Raw genomic sequence first — 10,258 nt, forward strand, 5'->3', positions numbered from 1 at the left:
ATACGGTAAAAGTATGTTAGGAAAGTAAAATGGCCCAAGACCCTTAAGACATTTATAATATACTAAAAGGACCTTAAAATGGATCCTGAAACGCACAGTGGAGCCATTTTAAAAAAATCCATAAACAACCATTCATTCTTACCTTGTTGGTCACAGTTCCTCTACAAATCCTGTGTCAGGTAACAACTGGATAGAGAATAACAAGATGATAAAGTGTTGAGAGTAAAGGTTACAAAGTAATAAAAGACACAGCAAGTCACCCATTAACAGACTCTGTGAGTTATGACATGTCCTACTTTCACTTTTGGTCCTTTTAGGTTAGATTGCATTCAAATTTATTGTCTTTGCATATAAAACAGGTACATGTACAACAAACCAGGAATGTAAATACCAAAAAGACAATAATAAAGTATTATATTATATATAATATATAAATTGCTATATGCATTACAGACAATCTGTATCAGTGCTTTATTGTGAACTCTGCCTCTGTGTGTTCAGAACAAACACAGGGTTTAAATTGTGTTACTCTTAGACCCATGGAGCAACAAGTTAAAGATTAAATACATGAACATCTTAGATAAAATAAAAGAACTCAATAAATATGAAAACTAAGGCACAGTGAAAGTTGAAGTGAGTCCAATGCGCCATAAAGTGGCTGATGAGTTCAAGGGATATCGATCTACATAACATATATATACATACATATATATTAGACACCAATGAGGGCTTTTGTCAGATAAAACTTGATAAAACCTCTAAACTCTGCACATTTAACACTCCCATCAGAAGATACAGATTCCTGCGTTTACCAGACGTGTTTCAGAGAGCTATTGTGCAGATGATTGAAGGACTAGATGGGGTTATGAACATCACTGATGACTTCCTTGTCTGGGGAGACTCTGTAGCAGAGCACGACCACAGACTGAAGTTGTTGCTGGATAGAGCAAAAGAGAACAACTGAAAACTCAACAAAAACAAACGAAATGAAGTACATCAGACACACACTCAGCTCCAGTGGGCTGAGACCAGACGAGGAAAAAGTGAGAGCAGTGACACAGCTCCCAGATCCACAGAATGAGCAGGAACTGCTGAGGTTGATGGGGATGATTCAGTTCCTCACAAAGTTCATCCCAGATTTGTCAGACATCAGTGAACCTTTAGGCACTGGAAGGAAACATCTCACAACAGCTGGTCACCAACGCTCCAACCCTAAAGGTTTATGATGTTAACAAACCACTGACGCTGTCAGTAGATTCCAGCTCAGAAGGCATCGGTGCAGTCAAATCACAGGATGGACAACCAGTAGCTGACGGGTGGAGGGCTCTCACTGACTGTCAGCGCAGGGATGCGCAAATAGAAAAAGAGCTACTAGCCATTGTCTATGGGTGTGAGAAATTCCACCAGTATGTGTATGGAAAAAAAACATTCAGGTTGAGAGTGACCACAAGCTGCTGGAGAGTATTTTCAAAAAGTCCTTGTACCAAGCTCCCATGAGGATTCAGAGGATGCTGCTGAGGCTGCAAAGATACAGCCTTAAAGTCACCTGTAGATTGGGCAAGGAACTGCATGTTGCAGATGTGTTGAGTTGAGCATTCAAAGACTTAGTGGAACAGTGGGAATTCAAACACAACACGTCCAGTCCTGGTCATGCTCATTCAAACGGCTGAGCAGAAAGGACGGTAGAGACGATTAAAAATCTGCTGAAAAGAATCAGAAGTTACTGGTGACCCTTACATTTCACTACTGGAGCATCACAACACACCACTGGAGGGAGCAGGATTATCACCAGCCCAGCTACTAATGGGACGGCGGCTAAAAGGGAAACTGACGACTTCAGCATCACTCCTTACTCCTTACAGAGAGGGCTGTCCCAGTACGAAGTCAGCTGAAAGGAAAGCAGGAGAAACAACAACGATTTTCTGACAGATAAACCAAGACACTGTCTGACCTGCAGGTGGGAGAAAATGTCAGGGTGCAAAAAGGAGGGACCTGGCAGCCGGCAGTAGTCTTTGGTAGATGTTTGGTAGTTTGAACACCTGATGGGAGACTGAACAGAAGAAACAGAAAACTGATGAGAAAACCTTTCATGTCACAGATGCACGAGGCCGCAACCTGAACACAGACTCAGGGATGAAACCCTGCGACACAAACGACGGACACAGCAAAACACACAGGTTCAGCTGAGCACACTGTGGCTGCAGAAAACAAAGAGACACTGAATGAACAACCTGAAACACTCTCATATCCAACCAGATCCGGTGGACAAGTGAGACGACCTGTTAGATACAGAGAGGAGATAAAGTAAACTCACAAGTCAGTGAATGTGTGTTGTTGTATTAGTTGTGGTTTCACAGATGTTGAAGTACATGGTTGTCTGCATGCAGCTACTGTCAGAGCAGGTTGAAACATTTTCAGTGAGTAAAATGTTTAGTTACATTTGATGTTGGCAGAGTGTTCATCTTTAATAACACATGTTTCCACAGGTTAAGTCAACAAAGGAACAGACTCTTATGTGTGATAACTTAAAAATGCATAAAAAGGGGATGTAATGTAATAGACTTGTGAGCCTTAGAGGCACCTGTAGGTACGTGACACGGAAGTAGAACAAGGGGCAAGTTCATGATGCTGCTCTGTGTTGTGGCTTGGAGTCGTACAGACGTACAGTAAAGTTGTGTTTAAACGAAGTCGCTTGTCAAACCTCATAAATCCAACACAATCTATTTTCCCACATTGTGTTCTGTTTCATCCATCATCTTTCTTAAAGAACAAACTTCGGACTGGGCAGCACCTGGAAACCAAGTACAAGAAGATTCTGCTGATGCAGTCCCAGACCCAGGACCCAGAGCTGGAAGAAGTCAACACTCAGAGAGAAAAAGGAAATCTGGAACTGGTGGAGCTGGACATTAAAAGGAGAACATTGGAAAATAGAAAAAGATCCAGACACTGGGAGGGAGGAGTATTCCAGGGCAAACTGTGACTGTATTTGTGATGGAGGGTTATTTCTTGTGACATTTGCTCAAAACATGAACTGAAAACATGCTGCTTGTAAATTAAAATGTGATCTAGATTAAATGTGTCCTTTTTTCTTTCACCATGAATGTGGGAAACACAACTGATTGGAAGAGGTGGGACTTTGAACCAATAGTAGAAAAAATGCACATACACAGAAAAAAGTACCACACAAGATCATTTGTTGACAAAAATTATAAATTCAGCATCTAAGTTTAATAAAGAATATCATACACGTGTTTCTCTCTGACTGATTGACCAGTTATGTTGTCTGGGAAGTAGAACACCAGAAAATTAATCTAATGATAGTGAATCATTTATTAACCTACTGGACACTGTTAGACACTCATGATATCCAAGTTTCTAACAAATACACAAATATATAAACACAGATATGCCTTCATGAAGAGGAAATGATCCACATATTAATCAGACCTCTGACAGAACTTCATCAACTAGTCTTTATTAGTACTGGAATATAACACTTTTAAAACCAATTGAATGAATAGAAAGATTGTTGAAGTTAAACCCAAAAGTCAAAATGAGAATTCAGTCTTCTGTCAGTGATATATAATCTGTTTCCTATGTAATTTTTTATATCTGTAGAAGCAGAATTGGTGCTTCATATCACTCTCATCCAGAGACTGAACAAAGCAGGAAGTCATCTACTCCACTGTGAACATGGTGAGACCTCTGCTCTCTCTGAACAACTTTGTTTTAACATGAACAGCCTAGTTTGATATTTCAAGTTTCTGCTCTTGAGGCTGGAGATGTGTTCTCAGATTCATGAATAAACTCCAGGATGTTCATCTTCTTGGACATTTGATAAGGTTTTCTTTAGACTGTATAGAAACATGATAAATCCTGAGCATTTTCTACCATTTAACTGTATGTTCTGTCCTCCAGGTCCCAAAGAGCAGTTCCACCTGACTAGAGGAGGAAGGAGTCTGTTTAAAGCTGTGCTCAACATCTACCAGAGAATAAGTCAGTTTGTATTTATATTTAAATGTTGTGACAGGATTTCATCTTCTCAATCTGTTCTCCAACACGTTATGATGCAGTATTTGTCACATCTTAATTAAACTGATTAATAATGTGAATAGAATAAAGTTGTGTCAGACGTATCATGTTTCCTCAATAATGACTTCAAGTGACATTACTCATTTAAACATTTCAAGTCAGTGAAACTTAGAAACATTAAAAATCTAATTAAAGTCAATGTGAAGAAAACCTGTTTCAATTCAAAAAGCAAAACAACTTATTAGTTCACATCATCCATTGAAGGAAACTAACTTCATCTTGTCAAACAGTTGATTTGAAAATGCTGAGATGGAGAAGCAGCCAGAAATAAAGTGCTACTACCAATTGGACCAATCACAGCTCTGTGCTCTGCATCACTGTGATGTGTAGTTACATTTGTCAGGAGGTGAATCAGGCTACGGTGTTAGAGTCTGAGCTGTCGTCATGATACAAAGACAAATAAAATACACAAATAATCTGTAAATGTAAAAGTATCTTCTTTATTTAAAAAATGAACACATTTATGTTTTTTCAAAATAAGAGTTGACATTTACATCCACATGTTAACTTTTATTTTCATCTGTTAATTGGAGGAAACAAGGAGACTTGTTACATAGAATCTAAAACACTGACGTCATCCTGTAAAAGTCTTTAAACAAACCAACGTTCACATCAAACTTGACTAATCCAATAAAATGGAGCCAAGTGTTTCCAGAGACTTTCTCTGCAGTGTGTGGTTTCTGCAGGAAGATCTGAGTCGTGCTGTTTCTCATCTATAATGTTGCTGTTTGCTGGATTACTGAACTTTATTGAAGGAGTTCAACTGGGAACTATTTCACTGCAGAGAGACCTGGACTCTGTCTCCACGGCCCCAGGACTTCATCTCCTTCCACACCAGCTCACCAGGATCAGGTTGACGTAGACCACCACCTGGACGGATCTGTAAATGTAGTAAATCCAAAGGTCACAGAGTCACAGTCAGAAAATAATAATTAGAAAAACTGAAGGAAAAGTAAGAAAATGGAAAATATAACAACATCAATGAAACATCTACAAAGACTCACAGTAACTCTGTCTCCAGCCTTGATGTCCATTGATGGATCAAATGTGTATGTGATGGGTTCACTATTGTTGATCTGGATTTTTAACTGACGTCCTCCCAGTGGTTTGTCCTGCAGGACGGAAATGAAACACAAGAAGAAGAATGAGACACAGAGACAGGAACAAATGAATGTTGGTGTCTATTAAATCTGTTGCATCAATATTTTCTATGAAAAGAAATGACTCTTAAATCAACATCACCTGATCAGACTCGTTTCTCAGAATGATATATTTATAGCGTTCATTAACGAACACAGTGACGTCTCCTGACGTCTCCAGAGTGACTGAGCTGCTGCTGTTCTGTGTTTGTTCAGGTTTGGGAGGAGACGACATCCACAGATTAGTCCTTTCACATCAGTCAGCTTCATGTTCTATCTCTCAGTCATTCAGAGAACTTTTCATCATTAAACATAAATGTGATGAGGAGGTAGGATCTAGAACATGAGGAGCTTTAGAAACCAATCAAAGACAGACAGACAATGACAAGTCTTTCTGCTCTTAGTTAACATCATGTTTTTATCGTCCACATGAGGGAGAGAGAAAGAAAATGAGATTAAATACATGTATATACATTAATTACAATACAATTATTAATTAATTATGATAATAAATGAGTTGTGTTTAACAAAGAGAGTTTAAAAGCTTCCTTTCTAGTCTTAGTCCATATCCATGTATTCTTCTATGTAAAAAGAAATAAAATAAATAAATAAATAAAAATGTATTGGATGTTTATATATATATATATACACAAATCCAAACACATCTCCTCCAGCTTTTTCTCCTCCTCTTCCAGCTTCTCCTCCTCCTCCTCTTCCAGTGTCTCCTCTTCCTCCATCTCCTCCAGCCCCTCTACTTTTCGTATCCTGACAAAAATATGTTGTTGCGACATTTGAACAGATTTATTTTATTCAATATCTGTATTGCTGAGGCTCTATAGTTATTTACCCTTGAAGTAACTTACACTGTGTCCTAAAGACATGGGCGCCGGAAAGAGGGGAAAAAGGAGAAGGATCCTAGGGGCCCAGAGAGGCCCTAATAAAATGATGATACTGGCAAAGTATAAAAACTTTTTTTGAACCAGGCTGTAAACATGTTTAATGATGCTGTAAAGTTGGGCTTTTTAACATGGGGGTCTATGGGGATCTGCTCCCTTTTGCAATCAGCCTCAAGTGGCCACTCGATGAACTGCAGTTTTTTGCACTTCTGCATTGGCTTCAACACTCGGACCTGGAGGCTGGCGCCTGATTCACACACACACAACTAGCAGAGATACCATAATCATTATTTGACTAAACACAGAGGACAGCAGTTGTATTGAATTTGATAGTGATTACACAGTAGCGGTTGAATATATGTCCGTAGCATCCCTACCCAATTCTACGCCCTGGGTTCTTTTATTTCTTCTTAAATTTTTTCTCATTTTTTTTTTCAAGATGGTGGCATACTAGTAGCCGGGTCATTCTATAATCAGGGGTACATGTCATGTCCATTGGCTGTATTTTTCAATTTTACTCACTGTTCACTCAAAGCCATGATCAATCGGGGCACAAAAGAAGTCAGAAAATGCATATATTATGTTGGAATTTGTTGTTTTCTTGCTGTCCAATTTGACAAACTTCAGGTTTTGCTCTTTAGATTAATACTAAATTACTAAATATGTTAATGTGTGCACACGGAGTAGATTAACTGATAATCAACTGTGTTTCCAACATATCCATGTGAATTTGCTTTAGATGTTACATTTACGAATCTTATGAAGACAAAGTGTGATCAAAGTCTTAATGTGACAGGTCTGGCGTCTGCACTTGGCACAAGACGCTAAAAATGTCAACACAATCTATTGTTGGAATGTTTTTTAATCTGTTCAGTTGAATTCATCAGCCTAGACTCTTTAATTTAATCAATAAGTAATTCATAATTACTCTTGGTCTGTCCAGTGAACTGTGTTACTTTGTCAACTGAATTACATGATACAAAATTAAAATGTTATACAATTAGAAAAACTCATTTGACTTTAAGCCAAATAATGAATTTAGTACATTATGGAAACATCTAGTTTATTTATCAAAAATGAAAACTGATATTTTGTCACTTTGGTTAACTTGAAATGGATCCAGTTACAGAATGAGCCAGTCGCTTGTTGCACCAGCTCCATGTGACTATCGTCTTTTATGTCTTCTTGTGTGTGTGTCTGTGGACTAATCCTGTGCTGAGTCTTTGTATAAAGTGTGTTGTCTGGGTGGCATCATGTACGCCAAAAACTGAGTATAGCATTAGTTCTGACAGGTCACATACTCAAGTCTAAATTAAAGTTAAACAGCAGCAGCTGCTTCAATCAGCTGATGACTCAGTTGACCTCTGTAGTATATTATCTTCTTGTTTTTCTCTTCTGTCCCTTTTCCTGTTTTTGGGGTTTGCAAAGCGTGTACAAAGTTTAAAGGTGAACAGGTGTGAAACTAACTCTCTTTGTTTATGAACGGGGGTTCTTGGGATGAGCATCATGTATAAGGAGACTGTTGAAGCTGACTGTTCTGGGACTTGATCAGGAATGGTTTGCTATGACTTTTATAAGGGATTGATGAAACAGGGTGAGAATAAATGACAAAAGAGCCACAGATTTTTCCCATAGGAATGAATGGAAAAGCCAGAAAAAAGTGCCAACATTCCAAAATCACCTCGCTCGCTTTGCTGAATGATTACTCAGCCATGCTTTGGAGTAGAGAAATTCTGAGTTTGTACGAGGCACGACAAGTGTAGCTTTCTTTTCCACAAAACGGCGTTTCTGTACCTGCTACGGTTTGGTCGCAGTCGCAGTTTACGTTTGGGTGAAAAAAGTAGAAAAATATGGTTTAACATGGGACCCTATGGCCGCACTCTAATCGCACTCTAGCCAGAGGATGTTTCTGTTTTAACCGAAAAAAAGGCTACAAATTTGGAGCTACAGAAATAAATTTAATAAAATAAAATTACATAAAAATGTAGGAATTTTTGTTGGCTTTCCGATGGTGCGTCTCCGATTGGTGTACGTCCAGGACTACGTTTGGACTCCAGGCTCTTCCGAGCGAGGAGTGCGACCAACATCCCGCCCATCCGCTCCCATGTTAAAAAGAGATCAGATTTGGGGTGAAAAACGGCAACGCGAGGTGTTCTCTCTCTCGTCACAGCGACCACAGTTTCCGCCATACGTGCATGGAACCAACATCAAATCGAAGAGGACCCTCGTCTGACGCTCACAATGCGTTCATTTTCCCCGTACGACCTGTCGTTGGGGAGCTATGAACATTTGTTTGGAGGCCAAGTCCTAGGGTACAGAGATAGCTACCCCCCACTTACATAAGAACTAAAGTTCTTATATAAGCTGTGAGAGAGCAGGGGAGGGGCCGTAACCATGGTTACAGAGGAGGAGGGAGGAGCTTATAGTGACAGCATCATATAGGGGGGAGGGGCTAATTAACAGCAGGTGTGTACCTGCTCATCATGTTTGCTGCAGTACCTAAGGAGGGAGACTTTCATTAACACAACAGCTGTGTACCTGCTGACATCATAATGGAACACTAAGTCACTCACACCGCCAAATCATTATGACCACCTTAGACATGGACAGAGAAGGTGAAGGAGATTCGTCTGAGTTTTTGACATTGTTCTTTCTTGTAATAAACCTTTTTTAAATGCAAGATAAGACTTGTCAGCGGTGATCACTTCTTTCTTCAGCACATCAATATACAACACTTCAGTTTGTGCACTTCAGAGTGGCTTCAGATAACAAGGGACAAACCACTGTTCAGAATGGGTTGAATGTGAAGAAGCTACTGGTATGAACTGAAATTATACTAGTGAAATGTATAATTGATTTGAATGGAATTATATTGATGATAAATGGTTTTGTTACTAACAGCAGATGTAGTTTGGGTTTCATTATTAGGACAGATTGATGTTTTCATGCAGCAGTGAAGGTAATTAAATAACATGAAGATTAAAACAGTGAATATTCTGCCCTTTAAAAACCTATGTCAAAGTTAGAATATTTGAATAAATTGGTAAAAACTTTTAAAAGTATGTAAGACATTTATTAGAGAGTGATGACGGCTGCACATTTCTGTTTCTGTATGAAGGTTTTCACCCCAATATTTCCTCCAGTAATGAATAAAAATTGAGAAGAGGGAAAGAGTTGTCCTATTGCATCCATTACGGTTGGCCAGGCCATTTTTCAAATGTAGGCAGAAGCTAAGCTAAGCTAAGTGAAGCAAAGCACAAGGGGAGCAGGGTCCCCAACCAGAGCCTCGGGTTCGCCCCCTGCTGTCAGTGTTCACGATGGCTCCTGAAGGCCAGGAAGGTTCCTCTGCCTGGCTCTTCCCATACAAGCATGTGGAAGAGCAGGGGGGCCAGAACAGAACCATACCACCAAAGATAACGTGCAAATAAAGTTTAATGTTGACAAAGTGATTGTGACTGAAGCTCATGTTCTGACATGAAGAAGAAGATGCTGCTTGGAGGTGAAGTGCTTCAAACCTACTCTCCTCAGCATCATCATGTGACATTAAGATTCTTTCTTCACCAGCCACTGTGACTATTTTTTCCCAAAGTTACTACCCACTCAGCATTTTCACACAAATCTTTCACAAGGTTTTGTTGCCAGGAAATTATGTTTAATGTGAAGGTTAAAGGTGTCTGTGCTAAATGTGTGTGATTGCTGAATGTCTCTACTGTTGTTAACAATGAGAATTTCTCCACTGTGGGACGAATGAAGGAGTCTTAAGAAGAAACAAATTAAATCTTTGTGGTTCATGGGATCAGTTAAAAAGTCAAACATCCATGTGTTCAAAGTCATGTTTCTAATGTGACCCTCAGAACTGAGATCTGACTCTAAGTTTCTTCCCAGTTCTTCCAGTTTCCTGCTGAGTTTCTGTCTCTGGTTTCAGAAACAATGAGCAACACTTCAGTTTTAGAACCATCTCTGCTGTCCACAATCTGATAGAAAATAGAAAAATTATTTGATGATTCTCAGGAGAAAGAGACAAACCTCAGGCTCCAGTTTCCTCTTCAGTGTCTCCACTTCTTTCTCAGCTCTTTCTCTTTTCTTCTCCTCCACTTTGAGCTTCTTCTCCCACTGAGAGTGAAGTCATAT

The sequence above is a fragment of the Mugil cephalus genome, chromosome 1, assembly GCF_022458985.1.
Source record: "Mugil cephalus isolate CIBA_MC_2020 chromosome 1, CIBA_Mcephalus_1.1, whole genome shotgun sequence".
NCBI lineage: Eukaryota > Metazoa > Chordata > Actinopteri > Mugiliformes > Mugilidae > Mugil > Mugil cephalus.